Source organism: Macaca nemestrina, chromosome X (assembly GCF_043159975.1).
Source record: "Macaca nemestrina isolate mMacNem1 chromosome X, mMacNem.hap1, whole genome shotgun sequence".
Lineage (NCBI taxonomy): Eukaryota > Metazoa > Chordata > Mammalia > Primates > Cercopithecidae > Macaca > Macaca nemestrina.
The window spans coordinates 131,965,962-131,983,789 of NC_092145.1; the positions used below are offsets into that span (position 1 = coordinate 131,965,962).

The 17,828-nt window shown below is 37.2% G+C and overlaps 1 protein-coding gene across 2 annotated transcripts in view; it reads right to left on the reverse strand.

The window, feature by feature from the left end:
• The window catches only part of LOC105490366 (interleukin 1 receptor accessory protein like 1), a 1,633,350-nt gene that overhangs the window by 1,380,362 nt on the left and 235,160 nt on the right, over positions 1 to 17,828 (reverse strand). The gene's annotated exons all lie outside the window — the stretch shown is intronic.

The following is a 17,828-nucleotide window of genomic DNA, read 5'->3' on the forward strand; positions in this document are numbered from 1 at the left end:
GGCGGGCGCCTGTAGTCCCAGCTACTCGGGAGGCTGAGGCAGGAGAATGGCGTAAACCCGGGAGGCGGAGCTTGCAGTGAGCTGAGATCCGGCCACTGCACTCCAGCCTGGGCGGCAGAGCGAGACTCTGTCTCAAAAAAAAAAAAAAAAAAAAAAAAAAAAAGAGGTAAGAGTTGACATTTTACATCATGTTCTGTATTTTCCACCACCATTTTTATAAATTAATTAATTAATTTATTTATTTATTTATTTTGAGACAGAGTCTCGCTCTGTCCCCCAGGCTGGAGTGCAGTGGTCGATCTTAGCTCACTGCAAGCTCTGCCTCCCAGGTTCACACCATTCTCCTGCCTCAGCCTCCCGAGTAGCTGGGACTACAGGCACCCACCACCACGCCTGGCTAATTTTTTTTTTGTTTTTTGTATTTTAAGTAGAGACGGGGTTTCACCGTGTTAGCCAGGATGGTCTCGATCTCCTGACCTCATGATCCGCCCACCTCGGTCTCCCAAAGTGCTGGGATTACAGGCATGAGCCACCGCGCCCGGCCCTTTTTTAAAAATTTCTAAATGTGTAGAATAATATAAAGGATAAGAGGGACATATGGTAAAGATTAATGTAAATAACTTTTATTGCATCTGTTAAAATCGGATACATAAATCCTTTAACTTAGTGAGTAAAATTAACTATTGAGTCTACAAATGAACCTGCAAATTTCTTTGAGTAGATCCTGGAGTCACATACCACTGGCACTCACCCTTCTCAGCCACTTCACCCCTTCTTGCTTTGTTGGAATTCCCTGTGAGGAAAAGAAGGTGCTGCCAGCCGGATTACATTCTTGCGGAGTCCATGACTCCACACACTGTAAGTACCCTCCCCTTCACCACCCACAATATTATCTCAAACTATCTTCAGAAACATGGGAGCTCCTCCACCTCCTGCTGTAGTCCACCCACAGAACATTTAAGTGGCTTAATGTGGAATCTGGCTTCTCAAAACCCTGTTAATAAGAAATTGAAAAGTTAACTTATAATCTCAGAATAGGAAATAAAATATAGTTTATAAAAATATTTTTTACAATTACATTTCCCTAGTAATTTTGAAAAAAAAAAATGCTGAAAATTAAAGTTGTTCTTGATCAAATATTCAGTTGGTCCAATCCAATTACAATAATTTTTGTTACCCACATGGTCAGAAAGTACCATTAAACCAAAGTCATGTTAGCGCAATACATAATGGTCATTGTTGTAAAAATAAGATTACTTCCCTACACTGTGACTCTCCTAAGAGCTTTATTGTTAAAATATGTATTACTGCACTATAAGATATTGAAAATGTAATAACTTTAGTAATCCATGTATTGTGTATATTAACTTAACCCGAATATTCAATTTTCATTCTTCTATCTAAGATAAAAGCTGGAGGCAACAGTACCATACTGCTTCAGTTTAGAATTATTGTGTACCAGTAGAACATTGAAAAATCAGATACCATTTTATGTTTCACACCTTGAACAAGTAAGATGTAACTATCCCAAAAGAAATTCACTTTCAAGTCTAAAGCAGAAAGCAAAGTCCTGATAAAATCATGTTTGCAGAAACTATACCACTGAAATGTCACAAAGAGATAAGCAGAACCATACAGTAGAAGAGACAGGTGTGAAAAAAATATATCTATTCTTTGAATATTGTCATGGAGTGCTCACTTACCCCTGTAGGTTCAAGAAAAATGGAGATGTCAAAGACATGGGAGGGTGACACAAACCATTCTTTAATCTAGCATCTTTTAAGTAGCCTTACAAGTGTACTCGAAGGTTGAATGGGATAAGAAAAAATGTTGGTGATATAGGGATGTGTATAAAGAACTGATGAAGATAAGGCTAACCTGGTTTCCTATTTTGAGAATATTAAAATGCTTTGAGAAATTTCAAGACTGGAAAAAATAATAATAAGTTCTTCCCTGCCTCTTTCCCATTCAAATTACTTGAATCTATCAACATATGAAATTTCAAAATATTAGTCTATTTCTATAACGATTCTAAACAAAGCCAAGGAAAGGCTGTGCCTATAATCACTTATATTTCCTAGGTTCAACTGGATAGGAAGATACCATATCTGGTTAAACTACAGTTTAAAAATAAGTGATTCCATTGAACGAGCTTTATCAATGAGGATTGCCATTTATCAAGCATGCTCTATGGGCTAGCCTCTGCTTGCTAAAGGCTATATTTGAGGTCCTATATTTGGGTTGACTCCTAATTCTCAAAGCATGCCTTGATGCCAGTACTATTATCATCCTCATTTTAAAGATAAGGCTATATTGATAATATATGGCAGAGCTTAAATATTTCAAGAATAAAAATATTAACACAATTATCATATAATCCTTCATTTTAATATAATTTAGAAAGAAACTGTAGAGAACAGTATGGCAAAAGTAAGAACTTGTCAATGACAGCCTCTTCCGCAAAAAGACTAGTGTTAGGAATGGCATGGGGGTGGGAAGGGGTAGTAAGGAGCTTACTCCCAAATCCACATAAGATTTTATAATAGGAGACTACAGATGAATCAGCCATTGTAGCACCTAAGGATGTTAACATCTTTGTTTTTCTTTTTGCTCCTATTCTCTGTTCCTTTCCACTGCCTCCTCCTCCAACATTATTACTGTTGGTTTTGCTTTTATTCCCCAGGTATTTAAAACATTATTGAAAGTTTTAGAGTTCTCTGAAACATCTCTTGAAATCCTTTGTGGAGGAAAGCAACACATATTTGAAGTCAAGATATGAAAAACAAAATTGTAAAGTTTCACAATTTTTGAATACTTCCTTATGACTGATGTAGTTCTATATTCTTTAGCTCTCTATGCATTCTCATTAATTGTCTTCCATTGTGGATTTAGTTATGGATCTCTCCTTTTATTGCTGCAATTGTTTAATTTACACTGAAATTCATTCCAATTAAAGTTAGCTATTGTTCTAAACTGATGAATGAGTAAGGGATTATGAAAAATACCCAAATACAAATAGAAAAATGCCTTTACTACAAATAGAAACCTTCATGCTTTTAAATGTAAATTCTAGAAAATAACAAATCAGCCAGGATGCTTTGATCTGTACAAAAATCCAGGAACAAATAGTCAATTTGTAAGCACGTACCAGAAAACAGAAGTGGTGAGACGTCTCCAATGGAGCCTGTAAGAAGTCTACATATTCAGACCCTTTTAACTTCATTTTATGACAAAATGATATGCCTAAAAGACATCAGGAAAACTACAAATTTAAGCTGTCCAAGAGCCCTTAGTCCTTCGTCCTATGTTTTCATCTGACACGCTAATCAACCATTTCGAACTATATATGTGAATCTGTCAAATCCCCTGGGGGAGTGCCTTACTCAAATAATAAAAACAAGGAATTGGATAAAGCAATGAACTCAGGAGCTCCACTTCTGTAAAGATCTAAATCAATAAAGGACCATTGATCAGTGAATATGGCCTTAAACACAATTATTATTATTACTATTTTTTAAGTATTTTTGACATTTTAGTTTGATGCAGCTTGAATGCTGGTGGAAGAAGGGGCCTCGCTTGGGTCTCCCAGTCAAGTTTCTATTACTAAGAGTTGACGTTTGTGTGACTCTCCATTCTGCCTTTCATTAAGCAGCTTTGGGTATGATTATTGGCGTGACTTCCTTCATCATATCATCAATGTTCCAAATGTAGAAGATGTCTCATATCTCACAGAAATAGGTGCAGCCACAGATCTAAGCAACTCGCATTTAAGAGTTAAATCTGCGGGTGACCCCTACATGCAGCGTCTGACCTTCAAGCTTCCATGGCCTTTGAGGGGCTGGCTGAGCTGTTGGCTTCACAGGGAAACTCAGCAGGACAAGGGCCTGTTGATGGCTTTTATCATCCGTTGAGAACTTGGAAGCATGTTTATTATTTATAGGGCTATGTTTCAAAAATGCCATTATACTTATTTTTTATTAATTGACTTTAACAAATTAATATATATGTTTATATACACAATTGAGCTATAGTATTTCAACTAAAGGAATACATCCTTTGGCAATTGGTTTTTAGAAGAAAAATTATGAAACTATAATATATTGCTAATACCTAACTCTTATTAACTACTTGCACTATACTATACTGTACTAAGCTCTTTACATATGTGATCTCTCTTAATATTCATATCAACCCTATGAGTAATTTCATTAGATTTGTAGGTTAAAAAAAAAACAAAAACAAAAAACAGACGACAGTTGGCCAGGTGCGGTGGCTCATACCTATAATCTCAGCACTTTGGGAGGGAGGCCAAGGTGGGCGGATCATGAGGTCAGAAGATTGAGACCATCCTGGCTAACACAGTGAAACCCCATCTCTACTAAAAATACAAAAAATTTTAGCGAGGTGTGGTGACGGGTGCCTGTAGTCCCAGCTACTCAGGAGGCTGAGGCAGGAGAATGGAGTGAAGCCGGGAGGTGGAGCTTGCAGTGAGCTGAGATCATGACACTGCATTCCGGCCTGGGCAACAGAGTGAGACTCTGTCTCAAAAAAAAAGAAAAAAAAACAGACGACAGTTTATGTAAGTCACCAAAGGTCATAAAACTGGAATGTGAACTGTAACACAAGCAATGGCGTCAAATACTCTTATCCTCACTAGTTCAATACTAGTATTGTACAACTGGTATTGAAATGTAACTTAGGGAGGTCAATATTCGAAGCACTAAAAATTCCTATCTTATCAAACATTTATTAGTATTAGTAATTTATTAAGTTATTGGTATTTTGAAACACTACTGCGTATCGCCATGTAGGTCATATGTGGCCCATTATCACCAGTATTTTAACTTTCATCTTCTGCTTCTCAATATTATCGTAGAACCCACTTGCACTGAACATGACTGCCATTGAAAATCACCACATTAACAAAATTCCATATTCTAATCAGAAGTACAAAAATTATTAATGCCTTATAATGAAAGTTAATAAGGTATCATTTTAATTTCTCTATTTGAAAAGGTCTTATCAACATTTAAATTGTGTGGTATTTTAATGAAATACCTGCTAAAGGTAGGAATTGTATGAATATGTATGTGCTCTCTTTAGTTCCAGGAAAAATAAAAACTATTACACATGGAACCGTGCAGCGTTTTTACCTCCAAGTTTTTTCATTTGGTCAAATCTCAGAGCTTTGGTTTTGTGGAAATTAATTTTTAAATGTATTTAATATTTCTTTAAGCTAAGTTTTTCACCCAAGAAAACCCAAAAAAACAAGAACGAAAGCTTATGGTCTGCCCAAGAGCCTGAGACATACAGCCTATTCTTTCCACTAATTTTCCATGTAATTGTTTCGGAGAAACATGCTCATAGACGACCTGTTTCCAGCAGGTGAAGTCCTGCCTTCTCTATTTCAGTGATCAAAAGAAGACAAAAACATGAAAATGACCAGGAGAAAGTATGAGTAGCATAAATTAGTGGCAGCTCAAAGTTTGGGAGCTAAAGAAAATTTCTGAGGACCTAATGCTTCTGTGATGTTCTGTGCCAGCCTATATTTAACTTGTGTTGAAAAGCCCATGTTCTCTCAGAGTTAAAATTAATCTGTCTCCATGGTGAGTTCCAACAAAACTGTGGCTGGTTAGCTCAGCAAGTTAAAGTATGGCAATGATAAAATCTGATAAGGTCAGGAAACTGCCTTCTGTCCCGTGGCTGGAGGTGACTCCTTAACTTTAGTCTCATATATGGGCACTCCATAGACCTCAGTGGAACTGGGCAAGAGAATGTGAATGGTTCAGCCAGACAGTCACCTTCCCTGCAGAAATAACTCAGGTCTTTCACAGATTAAAGGCTCTTCAGTACAGAGCTTCTGTCCAAAAGGAAAGAAAGCACATTCTAATCCACTGCTTTTCAACATGAGTCCCAAGGACTACCTTTATCCAAATTTCTACCGCTGTTTTTAAAATGCAGCTTCCCAGGCCTCAGGCCTTCCTTCTGAATCAGAGTCTCTCGCCTTTGGTTAAGGGATCAGCACTTTAGAAAACTCACCAGGGGATTACTGTTTTCACCAAGATTTGAAAACCACCGGTCTAATACATGCCCTGTTTCCCACAGGTTAATAGATTTTGTATCCAGTGCCATGCTGCTGATTATCAAATCTGATACACAGGACAAACAGTAGGGCCCAAAGTCAAGAGGACTATTTTCTAATTCCAGCTCAGCCACTAATTAACATAAGATTTTTAGTTTAAGTCTAATCTTAAAATAAAGGCAACCTGAGCCATTATCTAGGCTGAGCACTGCTTCTCAACTTACAGCTGGTTTTTCTTTCTCTTGTCTCTCAAATCACACTGAAACAATTTTTAAAGCATACAACACATTCCTATTATTTAGTGATGCCCTCCACACAGTTAATCATCATAGATCTATACGACAAGAGTCCCTAATCTTCCAAACTGATAGGCAGAAATGTTACAAAATTTGCCAAGATATTGATAGTATTGCCATTCAAACAAGCATTCAGATTTCCAGGTTCTAATTTTAACTAATATATGGTTCAATTTCTCCCCATTGAAAAGTTTCCATACTAGCCATTAGAGCCTGTTGCAAACATAAAATGATATAGTACATATTTTCATAGGTATAAAATATCCATCTTTTATAGCCATTCTCTACTAGTGTTTAAAGCTTTTTCATCTCTATGACTTTGCTCATAAAGTTTTCTCTCCTTAGAATACCTCTCTTCACCATTTGTGCACAACAATGTTCTCATAATCATCAAGCACTAGCTAAAAGCTGTTTTTAATAGTGTCCTTGCCTAGCCAATTTAAACAGGACTCCTTAACAATATCACCCTTATACCTAGGCAGAGAAACCTGTTTCCTGCCCCTCCCTTTAGGGGGTGCTACTCTGGCCCTATTCCTGCCATGCCTTAGCCATGGGACAAGGAGTCTAGGGGAACCAAGGGGGTGTGCATGCCCAAAGCCATTGTCCTTTATCTTTCAGAACACTATCTGCCACCCCAAAATTTAAAACACCCTGCCCAGGAGTCCCTAGGACCACTTCTAGGGCCTCAATGGGCCTCTTCCATTGGTTTACTTTCTGAAGACAGACACCAGTGCTTGTGTGTGCACCCTTCCTTTGAAAGAAGGTCAGGATACAGGTGTTTGTGAAGCAGGAGTGTGAGGAGAGTAGATGGAACTTAGATATAACTAGGATGTATTTGAGACCTCTCACAGTGCAGAACAGAGCCAGGATGAGAACAGCACAGTGGCGGGCCATAGTTGGAAGATTTCTTTTTGTTTTCTTGCCCTGACCCCACAAATATTAGAAAGCCTGCTTCTTAGACTCTAAGGCATAGCTTTTAGGCTCTGCAAGCCATATGGTTTCTAGTGCAATTCCTCAACTCTGCAGTTGTAGCATGAAAGCAGCCATAGATAATACCTAAATGAATGGCCATGGCTGTGTTCCAATAAAACTTTATTTAAAAAAATAGGTGACTGGCTGGATTTGGGTCATGCGTAGTAGTTTGTTGATACCTACGTTATCTGTGTTTCAGTGTCCTGGTCCTCATCATATTTTATCTTGTGTTCTACAGTTATCTGCTCCCCTCTGTCATCTCTCCTATGAGAAGCTTGGCTACATGGACAAATTGAGTGGCTATCCAAAGAGCATACAGTTTTACACCAAGAAACAAAATTAAAACTCTGGGATCCCCTTTGTAATTTGAAAAACAGAGTACTAGTGGTGCTAATACAGCATTTACCCAAGGGCACATTTTGTGTTTAAAGCAGTATTAGGAAGCTCTGATTTACAGAATGGAAGTGGCATGCAATTGTCACTTGTAACTATACTAACCATGTCATAACTTGTGGAATGATTTAGCCTTAAAATACAATGCACTCTTCTTATGCTGTGTCTTAGCAACATTTTAGTTAATAGGCAGTTATTAATTTTACACTTTGGGAAATATAAAGTCAAGTAAGACACACCTTTATCCTCAAAAAGTTGTACCTATAATGGAGTCAATTGTAAACTCCCTCGGGGAAGAGATTATGTGTGATGCCTCTCTTTGTACCTCCAGCACCTAACAAACAGTGCCCACATATAGCAGGAACTCAATAAATGATGGCTCTCCTACCGCTGTCTTGAAGTTTAGGTGAAAAAAGAACCTGGTGAAAATTCACTGAACCCTTAAGTCCTTAGGAACTGAACTGAACTTCCTCTGCAGCTAAGAAGTTTAAACCTTAAGATAGTGATTTGCTCTTTTAATGTGTTAAATCGTTTTCACCAAAGATTTGGTGGGGAAGCCAACCTCTTCCCTTCTCCACAAAGAATCTAAATGAGCTCTGTGGGAGGGAGAACACTAACTCAGGGATGCTTCCACCACCGTCAGTAACATTCTGAACTAACATGAAGTGGTGATGAGGGAACTGATTTATTTTGTGTTTTGGCATGCTCTGTCATCCGGTGGCATTGTTGAGGCACTCAAGATGTAGAGGGTACACCCATTAGCCGGCACTGCTTGTTGAGGAGTTCACTCTGCCCTCTACATCCTGCTGCTCAATGTGAGTTTTTCAGACCAACAATATCCACACCACGGTATCACCAGAGAGCTTATTAAAAATGCAGAATCTGGGCTCCACCACAGACCTACTGAATTAAAATCCCCTAATGATCCATGTGCAATTCAAGTTTGAGCAACAATGGCTTATAGGACTGTATACCTAATTCAGTTTTCAGTCTCGGAGCTGAGCTAGGCAGCAAATGCAACAAGGATACAGAACTTTCTATGAACATCAGATTCTTACTAGGCAATTAAGGTAAAAAAATATTGGTGTTCTTTCATCTAGAACTACAAGGAACAAAATGATGCTCACTGCTACCGATATAATTTCCAAGTATAAACTCCTCCTTTACTAGAAAGCACTGACAAAGTCAATTCTGCATGGATTTACTTCCATGCCTTAGCCCTTATTGGCACTGGAATGCATTCACCTTCACTGCTGGCCATGGCAGCATGCCCAGGTTCACCACTTATATGCCTACAGTAATACAGGATCACCAGCAACAAGATGCTGGAAATTAGCCAGTCTCGCAGCCTTTCCTCACAAAGTTACTTGGATGGGCGAGGTACAGGAGGGGAATGGGTAACAACAGGATGCCCCAGAAGCCTGCTGTACAGAAACTGAAAGAATGAAGTCGAGTAGGGGAAAAAAACCCAGACATGGTGAAAAACAATTTTGAACACTGTAATCAAGCCAAGTACTGTTGGGTAAAATCCTATCAGTGGGGAATGTACAACAACCAAGAATGTGCTGGCAGAACATAAAACTGACTGGCAGAGCTACAAACAGCTTCCAACTCTGCACATTGAGTTGGCACCCACAACTGTAGGTTGTGCAAAATCCACAAGTGAAGATCCGTTCATTCAGTCAATCAACTATTCATTAGGACTTATTAGGATAAGCCCTGTATGCAAGGCTAGTTTTTTCAGAGATAAATAAATAGCATCTCAGGCCTTATGAAGATTCCATTCTAAAAAGTGAGAGAGACAAACAAAATAATTTCAGTAAAATAGGTGATTTAACAGGAATATGTTCTCTGATCATTGGGGTTGAGTGGGGTCGGGGACGGGGAGTGGTATTGGATAACGCGCTCTACCAGAGACATTAAGGAAGGGTTAAAACAAGAGCTGTATCTGAGATGGGTATTGGAGGATGAGTAAGAGTTTTCTAGGCAGAAATTAGTAGGAAGCATATATTAGAGAGGTAGGTGTCTGTGTGTGTGTGTGTGTGTAGAAGAACATGCATGCTGCGAAGTCATTTTGATCAAAGTGAGAAATGAAGCTGAAAAAGAACTCTGTTGAATCTGATTGTAAAAAAAAAATGCCTGTCAGGCTAACTCTCTTACAGATAATCCTGTAAGGACCAAAGATTTATGGGAAGATTTTAAACAAAAGAACAACAGGATCAGGTATAAATTTACTCAAAGATTGATAGAGATCATTTTACATAGGTAACTAGTTGTCAGTGGTATAACCTCTGGGTCAAAAAACAACACCGATGATAATAACAACAGTGATCCTGGGGCTTTTTGTGGAACTTGGAGAGTCAGAAAGAAACAAGAGGGTAAAGGGAAAATGTATAATCAAATACGCCTCTCAAAGGGATATTGGATATTCCCGTATTCAAGCAGCTACTTTGTGCTAGACACTCAATAGCTTTTCTTGAAGCAATAATAAAGGAAGCCTTGTTCATCATTGCAGCTGGCTAGATCTGCCCAAGTTACAATTTCCCCAAACTCAATCACTACATTTTTCCCTTTTTCTACATTAAGGGCTATTGCAATTTGCATTTTATATTAGATTCAAATTTTCAAATTAAAATATGTCACTTATTTAAAACATTCACATCTTAATGCCAGTCTGAATTTAGTACCGTCCATTACATGTAACTTTGTTTCATTCTTTAAAGAACAGGAGAAAAAAAAAACATCATTTATAGAAGTTGCATCATGCTAAATATCTTTTTTCCAAATCATTTAGCATTTTCTCTTTCTTCATTAAAATGCACATCTAAATTATGTCCATTTTTGGTCCTTTTAAATTTTGGTCTTAAAACTTGCCAATAAAACGAAAGTAAAATGTTATTTTAAAATGGGCTCTCTATCTCAAATTATTTAGACCTTTAATTGTCTTCATATGTTACATTTTTGACTAATTATGACACAATATATGTAATTTGATCACTGGTGTTCTGTCTGCAAAACTTAAAATTCAGCTGTACACATGTTGCAGCTACCCAAATCTCATGCTTTGATGGTAGCATTGCTGCAATAAAGTGGGTAATGAACATCAATGACTACTCAATCTCTGAAGATTAAGGTAAGTGGTAAAGATTAAGGTAAGGCATTTTCTTCAGTATAGAAAAGACAGAAATGAGAACACAATGATTTAGAATTTATTATAATCCAAATATCACATTAAGTGAAGTGGTCTTTCGAGAACAATCATCTAAAATAGTCTATACTTTGAAAGGCCTGTCATTTCCTGTGGTCTGGTCATACAGAAAGTGTTCTCTAAATTTATGGCACTTTCAATGTATACATTGCATCACTGGTTGCTACCAGCTCTGTACTCAAAAATATATAAAAGAACTGGATTTCAAATCAAAGAAGAGAATTCACTCACTTGGCATCTAAGCAGGTCATGTGATCACCCTTACCAGAGCTACCCACAATTTAAAGCCAGTCAACCCAAATGTTTTACATTTGTAGTCAAAGCAATGTACACAAGGCCCTGTATGTTATGATCCATTATAGTGGGAAGACTAAGTCTTGACAGATTCATAGCATCTTATACTTGTATGAACCAGTAGGCATCCAGGTTCATGTCATGCCCTCAGGAAAGAAACCTTGTTTATCTACCAAGTCACAAAATTTAATTTGGGAGATTAGAGCTTCTGTGTGCAAACTCTATAGGAAGCCAAAACTCCTGTGGAATTCTTTTCAGATACCCTCAGTTTCTGTACAGATGGACTCTGCTATGTGCGTGGTGAACATAGCTATTAAATATTACTCACTCTTAGGATTTTAATAGAAGGATCACTATCTATATAAACATGGCTTTTTCCTCAACCCACTAGAGATTCTTGAACCCACCCACCAGTAACTATTCTGAAATAGTCAAACTCCATCCACCCACAAGCAGCAGAGGAGTAACAAAGTGAAGTAGGCACGAGTGGCAATAAAAATGCTTGAAAAAAGTGGTTCTTTCTAAAATGTTAGAAGAAAACTTACAACATTTAGATCTAAGGTAGCATTCAGGCAATTACGTGGAGTTTGCCATTCTTCTCTTTTCCTCTCCTTCTTTCATTCCTTACCTTTTTTTCTGGTGGTTGAAAAATTAATGAACTTTAGTGGGAAGCTGTGACTACCTGAACATCCCAAACATGGAGAAAGGAAATTAAGCTGCGTGATGAACATATGAGAGAATGAAAGAGCAATTTAAAAATATGGCAATATATTTCTTCGCAGATTACCTGTTTAGTGAATTCTATAATCTATATCTTTAAAATATTTTTAGTGGATGAAGAAAATAATATAAGATTATCATTCACCCCAAAAGTAATGTAAGCCTCTGCATCTACAGTCAGATCTACAGAATAAACTATGGGCACATTCTGTCATCGACTTTAATTACCCAAGGTTTGGCATGCAGTAAAACATTTGTAAATTCTCTGGAAAATACTAAGATATGTGAATGAAACATAGAAGAATAAATGTATTTGATTAGAATAAGCAACTAGATGATCAGGCAATAGACAAGAACATCTATTCAATATTCAGAAATAATACTTTTCGTTTTGATTTACAAAAGGCTTTCCATTATAACTATTTTTCAGTATTTTCACAAATGAAGATGGAAAAAGAAAGTATTTATTTGCTATTGAATCCCACACACTAAAACCTACATTTGTGATGCACATAAGAATACCTCATTATAATCATTTTTATTTTTTTCTATTTATAAAACATGGAAAAGAATCAAATTGTTAAACATGTTGAATACTCCAAGTTGTCATTGAAATCTACAAAAAGAAGAAAATTGGTTATTCATTAAAATGCATAATGGGAATATCATTTTTTTGTTAGCTCCTTAATTCTTAGGGAGCTCTCAGGAATCTTACAAATCATCTTATTGTGATATTTTAAAAATTATCCTTATTAGAGAATATCATCTTATTGTGATATTTTAAAAATTATCCTTATTAGAGAATATTTGTCACTAACTTTTTAAATTATATGAAGTTTAACTGGATAAAGTAAAAAAGAACAGTGTCAGTTTATTTCACTGGCATATGTGAACTGTCAGCTACTGCTGAATGCTAGCATATCTTTATCTTCACTAGATGAGCATAAAACAATAAGATATGCTTGTGTATACCTACAGAAGATATTATATGCCTATGGTATTGGTGAGACTTTAATGTGGAAGAAAAGGGTTCATGCTGTAATACTTTTGATTTTTGGTGTATATCATGTGAGTTTACTGCCATGAGACACTTCATAATGGCGACCATTTATTAAGCCCTTAATTTATGTCAGGCCCTGTGAAAAAATACTCTAACTGCATTATCTTATTTAAACCTTCACAATAGTAACATTAGGTAAGAAAATTATCTTTATTTTACAACAATATTTATTTTACCAAATTTACATATAGCATTCTCAGTGCTTGGGATACTTCAGTGAACTAAAAGGACAAAGATCTTTGCTCTTGTGGAGCTTAAACTCTAGCAATAACCAATAAGAATAACAAATAACTTATAAAAAATGTTACATGACAAGAAGTACCTAAAAGTAGAACCAGATAAGGAGATCAGGAGTGTGGAGGTGAGTGTATTGAAATTTTAGAGGGTGCGGTCGGAGTAGGTCTCATGGAGAAGATGACAGGTAGACCAAAACTGATGGAAGTGAGGAAGTTAGCCTTGAGACTTCTGGGTAAATAATGCTCCAAACAAAGAGAACAGCCAGTGAAAAGGTCCTATGGCAAGAACTTACCTGTCACCTTCAAAGAACAGCAAGTTGACAGTGGTGAGAAATGAGAAAGCTAAAAAAGAGAGAATGAGTTGGGGAAATGAAGTCAAGGAAGTAATGTAGGCCAATTTCCTTAGGCCATTATAAGAACTTTACTTTCACTCCAAGTAAAATCAGCAACCCATGCAGGGATTTGAAAAGTAGAGTGACACAACCTGTCCATTTTCAAAAGGCAACCATAGCTGCTATATTGAGAGCAGATTGTAGAAAACAATAACAGAAGCATAGAGTCAGTTTGGTGGTTTGCAGCAATTTAGAAAAGAGATGATGGGGGGTTCCACAGGATAATAGCAGTAGAGGTGGTGAGAAATAGTTAAATTCTAGATCTGTGTAAAGATAGTACCAACAAGGCTTGATGACTGGATGTGGTTTGTGAGAGAGGGAGAGAAATGATGAGTGATTTCAAGATTTTGGGCCTGAACAAATACAAGGATAAAACTGACATCAATTGAGATGGGAAAATTGCGAACAAAGTAGATTTGGGAGGGAAAAGAGAAGTTTAGTTTTGGACAAAGTAAGTGACAAATGTCAAATAGCTGATGATGTCAAATAAGTGCTTAGATATATGTGTTTGGAAATCGGAAAAGGTACCAAGGTAGAGATATAAATTTAAGAGGTGGTGAAAAAAAGGATACGAATAGCTGTAAGAGTGAGTGAATAAAATCACTAAGGGGTGAGTGTAGACTGAGAAGACAGCCAAGAGCTAAACCATGGAACATTTTGACATGGAGAGGAGAGAAAGTAAGAAAGAGCCCAGCAAAGAATTAAAAGGGGCAAAAAAGTTAAACCAAGAGATTGTGCTGTCACCAAAGCCAGGTAAAGAAAGTGTACTGAGGAGGAGTGATCCATTGTGTAAATGTTGCCCACAAGTCAAGTATGATCCAAATAAACAAGGACAATGACTGATCCATTGTGCAATTGTTACCCACAGGTCAAGTATGATAAAGATGGAATATTGACCATTGGGTACAGGGAGAAAACTAATTTTTTAGTTTATATTTTAATATATTATAATACAACATGTTAAAATATTAAAATAAGGATTAGCATTTATTATGTAGCTATGATTTGTCAAGCACTGCACGATATGCTTTAAAAATACCTTTTTCTTTTTTGAGTCTCACTCTGTCACCAGGCTGGAGTACAATGGCACAATCTCGGCTCACTGCAACCTCCGCCTCCCGGGTTCAAGTGATTCTCCTGCCTCAGCCTCTTGAGTAGCTGGGACTACAGGTGTGTGCCACTATGCCCAGCAAATTTTTGTATTTTTAGTAGAGACAGGGTTTCACCATGTTGGCCAGGATGGTCTCTATCTCTTGACCTCGTGATCCACCCGCCTCGGCCTCCCAAAGTGCTGGGATGACAGGCGTGAGCCACCACACCTGGCCTACAAATACTATTTTTACTTTTCCCAGTAATTCTAAAGGTAGGTATTCTTTTCTCTCCAGAGATCTGGAAAGTGAAACTCTGAAACATAAGTAACCTATCCAAGGTTACACAGCTAGTAAATGTCAAAGCCAAAATTGGAACTCACACTTGCCTTGATCCAAATGTGAATTCCAGTATAACATGATATCTTCTGCAATTAGGAGAAGGTATATTGATACTATGAAAGAGATAAAAATGAAATTAGTGTTTTTTTTTAAAGCTTCTTCTTAATGGATACTTATACATAAGGAAAAATTGTAGGGACAGCTAAGAAGCTAAAACAATGAGAACTTTTATCACCTTGTAATTTATAAAAAATATAGTGCCATCTAACTATAGGCTCCAATCTATTTTGGCATTGCTCACGTTAAAAACATACTGTCAGAATAATGGTCCTTAAGACATCGCTTTCTGCATTATTGATGCAACCAAAATCTTTGGCTATAGGTTCTAAGCTATCAGCTTGGCATTCAGGCATTCTGTCAACAGACCTGGCAATTTAGAGCATGTGATATACCTGTACCCATCCCCATGAGGGATGGAATAAATGCTAACTTTACTATACCAGTAACATTGCATCATGAACAAAACCTTTACAATGCAAATGTCATGTATCTCCCAAGCTAGGCTTAGTGTGTTTTTCAATCAAACTCTCTTTTCTCCTATTATCTTGCTTAGACCAGGACACTCTGGGAGATTCTTCTTTCTTTTCTTCCTTTCTCCCTTTCTTCTTCCTTTCTTTCCTTCCTTTGATAATTATTGAACTGAATTGCACAATGTGCCAGGCACTCTCCTGGGCACCAAAGATATGTGGTGAACCAGATAAATGAGGTCATATCCTCTCAGTCTTACACTAAAGTTAGGAAGACACAAAGAAATAAATTTAAAAATAATAAATTTGATGAGAAAAATACATAGCTAGTGGTGGCTTGGGAGCATATATTTTTGAGAAAACAGTCTTCTCTGGGATAGAATACTCTTAGCATTCAGAAACTAAAGTTATTAACATTAGCATTTGGGATTCAAATGAAGTGGGAGTTGCTGAAACTGAACACAGAAGTATGTCACAGACAAAATTCATATCCCTCACAGCATTTCCACAAGCCACATAATCCTTGGTGCAAGCTCATTATATTCAATAGTCAGGGTCCTGTTCTATATCGTGCTTTTTTGATTGTATAATGAACACTTTTAAAATTAATACCAGCTTGTTGATAATGATTATGATGGAGACAATGGTGATGATCTTAGTCACACAAATATGTTGCCTACAACTCTAGTGTGATCCAAATAAACAAGGACTCACACAAATATGCTTTCTAAGAGACTGTCCTCAGGTATGGATTTCCAATTACCTTTAGATAGTCTCAAAAACTAAATTTGTATGTATACAAATTGCACATTTCTGGTACTGTAATTCTTTCCTGGAGTAAAAAGGATTTAATTATAATAACTAAGTCTGCTTAACATCTTTGACTTAAGTAATGATTCAGTGAAGCAATGCTAAACTTTTAATTTTCTTTTTTTTTTTTTTTTTGAGACAGAGTCTCGCTGTGTCACCCAGGCTGGAGTGCAATGGTGTGATCTCAGCTCACTGCAACCTCTGCTTCCCGGGTTCAAGCGATTCTCCTGCCTCAGCCTCCCAAGTAGCTGGGATTACAGGCGCCCACCGCTACACCTGGCTAATTTTTTTTTTTTTTTTTTGTATTTTTAGTAGAGACGGGGTTTCACCATGTTAGTTAGGCTGGTCTCGAACTCCTGACCTCAGGTGATCCACCCGCCTCAGCCTCCCAAAGTGCTGGGATTACAAGCATGAGCCACTGTGCCCAGCCTAAACTTTTAGTGTTCATAATACCTTTCAGGTTCCCAAAACTAGACTGAAGCCACATGATGAGGCTTTATTAAATATATTATTTTTATACTTTTGTAATCATAGCCAATAGTAACACTAACACTAACATTAAAACTAATAAGATTGGGCCAGCAGGAGTACCCAAATTGATAAAAGATGAGTTTAGACTTACTAATATTTGAATCTTTGCTACCAAGACATTGGGAGAGTCCAAAGAAGATGCTTAGAAAAATAACTCACATCTTCTCTGATTACAAATTTACGAAATTAAAACTAATTTTCACTTTGGAAACAGGAAATAGTAACTCTTAACTCTTACAGATGAGGTTTAAATAGCTTCTGATGCACAGTCTGTTCCAATAGCCGCCACTCATCTCCCGTACCACCTACATAGCTCCTGAGTAAAAAATGCAAAAGAACATAACTTACCTACTGTCAGGGATGTGGCATTGTGTGGCGGAGTCAAAAAACCATTGCTTCAAATCTATACGGACAAAAATAAAAGTGTGCTGTGCACAAATAGCATGATGCAATCAGTAAAAATGGAACAATTTTTGAGCTTGGAGCCTTGAAGTTATATTTAATGAAAAAAACAGCTAGTGAATATATAGAAATGTTGGACTCTCCTTAATAAGCTTCACAGTTTGTATTTGAAACAATAAAATATATAGGTCCATAAACACAAGTAGAGTATTGTGATGGAAAAGGAGTGTCACCTTCATTGAATTCTTGGTCTTTTAAAAATACCATAAACTTTTTTTTTGGGGGGGGGGATGGAGTCTCGTTGTGTTGCCCAGGCTGGAGTACAGTGATGCAATTTCGGCTCACTGTAACCTCCCAGGTTCAAGCAATTCTCCTGCCTCAGCATCCTAAGTAGCTGGGATTACAGGCGTGTGCCACCATGCCTGGCTAATTTTTATATTTTTCGTAGAGACGGGGTTTCACTACGTTGACCAGG